At 43.9% G+C, this 5,652-nt stretch overlaps 1 non-coding gene across 1 annotated transcript; it reads right to left on the bottom strand.

Moving 5' to 3' along the window:
- Positions 1-920: 920 nt before the first annotated feature.
- Positions 921-1,025, bottom strand: LOC125088233 (U6 spliceosomal RNA). The gene has a single exon (XR_007123632.1). It is a non-coding gene; the product is annotated as a U6 spliceosomal RNA (small nuclear RNA).
- Between the last annotated feature and the right edge of the window lie 4,627 nt (positions 1,026-5,652).

Below are 5,652 nucleotides of genomic sequence, written 5' to 3'. Positions count from 1 at the left end.
TTTGCATACGAATATCCAATTGTTCCAGCACTATTTGTTGGAAAGATTATCCTTTCTCTGCTGAGTTGTCTTTACATCTCTGCATAAAATAAATTGTGATAGTGGTGCCTGGGTGGCTCAGTTCGATGAGCATCTAACTCTTGATTTTGGCTCAGATTATGATTTCAGGGTCTTGGGATTGAGCCCTGTGCTGGGCTCTGCACTGAGCAAGGAGTCTGATTGAAGATTCTCTCTCTCCCTCCCACTCTGCCCGTCCCCCTGCTATCTCTCACTCAAGTAAATAAGTAAATAAATAAATCTTAAAGAAAAAATTGTGGGGTGGCTCAGTTGGTTAAGCATCTGCCTTCAGCTGGGGTCATGATCCCAAGGGTCCTGGGATCGAGCCCCACATCTGTCTACTTGCTCAGCCGGGGAGCCTTCTTTCTCTCCCTCTGCCTGCCCCTCCCCCTGCTTGTGCTCTCTCTCTGTTAAATCATAAATAAATAAAATCTTTTTTTAAAAAGTTTTAAAAAGTAAAAAAAAATGTGATATATGTATGGGTTACACTAGGATTTTTATTTTTTTTTTAAGACGATTTTATTTATTTATTTGCCAGAGACAACACAGCAGGGTGAACAGCAGAGGGAGAGGGAGAGGCAGGCTCTCCACCAAGCAGGGAGCTCAACAAGCTCATCCAAGGATCCCAGGATCATGACTTAAGTCATAGGCAGATGACCTGAGCCAAAGGCAGAGGCTTTAACCCACTGAGCCACCCAGGCGCCCCTATGTTTAACTTTTTAAGAACCTGCCAAACTGTTTTCTTTTTTTCCCCTGAAGCTCAATAAAAACTTTTAATTATACGTCAGAGACTTTGTTCAGTGCAAGAGTGAACGTCCGCTGTTCATGTTCACAAGTCCACTTTATCAAATGTCAATTACATCAAAAATACAGAACGTTTCACGAATTTGTGTCTCACCTTCACTCGGGAACCTTGCTAATCTCTTCTGTATCATTCCAATTTTTTTTTTAAAGATTTTATTTATTTTTTATTTGAGAGAGAGAAATCACAAGTAGGCAGAGAGGCAGGCAGAGAGAGAAGAAGGGAAGCAGGCTCCCCGCTGAGCAGAGAGCCCGATGCGGGGCTCGATCCCAGGACCCTGAGATCATGACCTGAGCCGAAGGCAGCGGCTTAACCCACTGAGCCACCCAGGCGCCCCTGATTCCAATTTTAATACACGTGCAGCTGACACAAGCACTGCCAAGCCGTTTTCTGAAGTGGTTGTAACATTTGACCTGTGAAATGTCTGTTTAGGGGCGCCTGAGTGGCACTGCATCGGGCTCTCTGCTCAGCGGGAAGCCTGCTTCCCCCCTCTCTCTGCCTGCCTCTCTGCCTACTTGTGATCTCTCTGTCAAATAAATAAATAACATCTTAAAAAAAAAAAAGTTAAACATATCCCAATCCCCGGTATTTACCCAAGAAAAAGGAAAGCATATGTCCATAAAACAACTTCTCCACAAACGTTCACAGCAGCTTTATTTGTAACAGCCCCAAACCTGAAACGACCTATCCATAAGATGAAGAATATTACTCAGCAATGAAAAAGAGCACACTATTGATCACGTGACAACTGAAACTCAAAATCAGTATGCTGAATGAAAGAAACCAGACAAAAAAGAATACATACTATATGATTCTATTTATATAAAAGTTTAGAAAATACAAACTAATCTATAGTAACAGAAAGCAAGTCAGCAGTTGGAAGAGGTGATTAGGAGAGAAAGGGCTCAAGAAAATTTCAGGGGATGGTGGATATGTTCACTACTTTATTTTTATTTTTATTTTTTAAAAGATTTTATTTATTTATTTGACAGATGGCGATCACAAGTAGGCAGAGAGGCAGGCAGAGAGAGAGAGGAGGAAGAAGGCTCCCTGCTGAGCAGAGAGCCCGATGTGGGGCTCGATCCCATGACCCTGAGATCATGACCTGAGCTGAAGGCAGAGGCTTTAACCCACTGAGCCACCCAGGCGCCCCACTACTTTATTTTTTAAAAAAAATTTGTAAGTAGGCATGGAGCTTGAAATGGTGACCCTGAGATCAAGACCTGAGTGGAGATCAAGAATCAGTCATTCAGGGGTGCCTGGGTGGCTCGGTGCGTTAAAGCCTCTGCCTTTGGCTCAAGTCATGGTCCCAGAGTCCTAGGATCGAGTCCCGCATCGGGCTCTCCGCTCAGCAGGGAGCCTGCTTCCCTCCCCTCTCTCTGCCTGTCTCTCTGCCTGTTTGTGATCTCTGTCTGTCAAGTAAATAAATAAAATCTTTATTAAAAAAAAAAAGTCCCGGGGCGCCTGGGTGGCTCAGTGGGTTAAGCCGCTGCCTTCGGCTCGGGTCATGATCTCAGGGTCCTAGGATCGAGTCCCACATCGGGCTCTCTGCTTGGCAGGGAGCCTGCTTCCCTCTCTCTCTCTGCCTGCCTCTCTGTCTACTTGTGATCTCTGTCTGTCAAATAAATAAATAAAATCTTTAAAAAAAAAAAAAGTCTGGGGCACCTGGGTGGCTCAGTGGGTTAAGCCACTGCCTTCGGCTCAGGTCGTGATCTCAGGGTCCTGGGATCGAGCCCCGCATCGGGCTCTCTGCTCAGCCGGGAGCCTGCTTTCCCCTCTCTCTCTGCCTGCCTCTCTGCCTACTTGTGATCTCTCTCTCTGTCACATAAAAAAATAAATAAATAAATAAAAATAAATAAAAATTAAAAAAAAAAAGTCAGTTCTTCAATCTACTGAGCCACCCAGGTGCCCCAATAGTTTTAAAGTAAGTTCTATGCCCAACATGGGACTCAAACTCACTGCCCCAAGATCAAGAGTTGCATACTCTATCAACTGAGCTGGCCAAGTGCCCCAATATTCACTCCTTTGACAGTATTGATGGTTTAATGGGAGAAGACGTATATTAAAACATGAAACTGTACACTTTACATTCAATATGTGCCATTAATTATGTGTCAGTTATACCTTGATAATGCTGTTTTAGAAACCCCAATACTGTGGAGGGAGTGGTGAATTGGAAAATAAACATTTTCCATCATTGTAGTAAAGATGGGTTCAAGCAAGAATCAACAGTTGTGAGGCACCTGGGTGGCTCAGGTTGTGATCTCGGGGTCCTGGGATTGAGCCCCACATTGGGGTTCCTGATCTGCCGGGAGTCTGCTTCTCCCTCTCCCTCTGCCTCTCCCCCTATTCTCCTGCTCATGCTCTCTTTCCCCCACCCCTCTCTCTCTCAAATAAATAAATAAATAAAATCTTAAAAAAAAAAAAAAAAAAGGACGCGGGGTGCCTGGGTGCTTCACTGGGTTAAGCTGCTGCCTTGGGCTCGAGTCATGATCTCAGGGTCCTGGGATCAAGTCCCACATTGGGCTCTCTGCTCAGCAGGGAGCCTGCTTCCCCCTTCCTCTCTCTCTGCCTGCCTCTCTGCCTACTTGTGATCTCTCTCTGTCAAATAAATAAATAAATATCTTAAAAAAAAATAAAATAAAAATAAATAAATAAAAAAGGACGAATAGTTGTTAAATCTGAGGGTGGGGGAAGTCTGATGAGGAAAGGGATATTTACATTATCTTTTTTTTTTAAGATTTTATTTATTTATTTGACAGACAGAGATCACAAGTAGGCAGAGAGGCAGGCAGAGAGAGGAGGAAGCAGGCTCCCCAGTGAGCAGAGAGCCCGATGCGGGGCTCGATCCCAGTACCCTGGGATCATGATCTGACCTGAAGGCAGAGGCTTTAACCCACTGAGCCACCCAGGCGTCCCATATTTACATTATCTTAAAGTGTCTCCCTGTCAGTTGCTTATTAATTATAAGGAGAAAAATAGTAACTATACAGTGGGAAAATTGAACAAAATTTTGGGTGGTCAAATTATCATCAGTCATGGACAGGTAGACATCTTGTTCCTCTAAATGCAATACCTTGAAAAGGACAGACTAATTTTTATAGTATTCTAGCCACCATGTATAACCTGATTTAAGATGGAAGAAAAAGCAGACAAAGCCAAATTAAGAAAAATTCCATAACATAACTGGCCTGGACCCTCAGAAATGTCAGTGTAGGGGCACTTGGGTGACTCGGTCGGCTTAGCATCTGCCTTCAGCTCAGGTCATGATCTCAGGGTCCTGGGATTGAACCTGGTAGGTGGGCTCCTTGTTAAGCAGGGAGTCTACATCTTTCTCTCCCTCTGTTCTCCCCCCACCTCCCCCATGCCCTCTCTCTCTCTCTCTCAAATAAATAAACAAAATCTCTCTCTCTTTTTTTAAAAGATTTTACTTATTTATTTGACAGACAGAGACCACAAGTAGGCAGAGAGGCAGGCAGAGAGAGAGGAGGAGGAAGCAGACTCCCCGCTGAGCAGAGAACCCGATATGGGGTTTGATCCCAGGGCTCTGGGATCACGACCCAAGCCGAAAGCAGAGGCTTTAACCCACTGAGCCACCCAGGCACCCCACAAAATCTCTTTTTAAAAAAAATGTCAGTATGATGAAAGACAAAGGAAAGCTAAGAGAGAAACTGTTAAAGGAAAATAGGAGACATGACAAACACAATACATGATCCTGGACTGAATCTGATACAGTAAGGGAAATACCCCAAAAGACATTAATGAGACAATTGAAAAACTTGTAATATGGACTATATGCTTTAAATCAATGTTAAACTTCTTGAATTTCATCATTGTACTAATAGTGGTTATGTGTGTGAATATCCCTGTTCTCAGGAAATATACATGGGGCAGCAGCTCTTTCTGCCCATTGGTCCTGTCCCTCTGCTTTAATAAAACCACCTTTCTGCACGCGCGCGCACACACACACACACACACACACACAGAAATATGCATGGAAATGTGAAGTGGTAAAGGAACATAATGAATGTAATTGACTTTCATATGTTTATAAGATAAATAATGGAATGATAGAACAAAGTGGCAAAATGCTAAAAGTTGGCATCTCTGTGGGTATATTGGAGTTCTTTGTATTATTTTTGTAAGTTCTCTGTAAGTTTAAATTATTTTAAATGAAAGCTTTAAAAAATCTCCAGGCTAATGACATCAGAGTCTCTGGGAATATCACTGAGGCACTGGGATTTTATTTGTACCACACCCAACGTGGGGCTCAAACCCACAGCCCTGAGAACAAGAGTCGCATGCCCTACCGACTGAGCCAGCCAGGTGCCCCAAGCCATGGGATTTCATTTATTTATTTTTTAAATTAATTAATTTTTTTAAAGGTTTTATTCATTTATTTGACAGACAGAGATCACAAGCAGCAGAGAGGCAGGCAGAGAGAGGGGAGGAAGCAGGCTCCCTGCCGAGCAGAGAGCCCGATGCGGGGCTTGATCCCAGAACCCTGGGATCATGACCCGAGCTGAAGGCAGAGGCTTTAACCCACTGAGCCACCCAGGCGCCCCCATTTTTTTTTTTTTTAAGAGAGAGAGCACAAGCGGCAGGAGCTGGCAAGCAGAGCGAGAAGCAGACTCCCCACTGCACAAGGAGCCAAATGCAGGGATCAATCCCAGGACCCTAGGACCACGACCTGAGTGAAAGGCAGACTTAACCAACTAAGCCACCCGGGCGTCCCCCAAGCCATGGGATTTTTTTTTTTAAATTTTATTTATTTGTTTGACAGACAGAGATCA

The sequence above is a fragment of the Lutra lutra genome, chromosome 16 (assembly GCF_902655055.1).
Source record: "Lutra lutra chromosome 16, mLutLut1.2, whole genome shotgun sequence".
Taxonomy (NCBI): Eukaryota; Metazoa; Chordata; class Mammalia; order Carnivora; family Mustelidae; genus Lutra; species Lutra lutra.
Note: the sequence above shows the minus strand (reverse complement) of the source record. Positions and strands in the feature narration are given on the sequence as shown.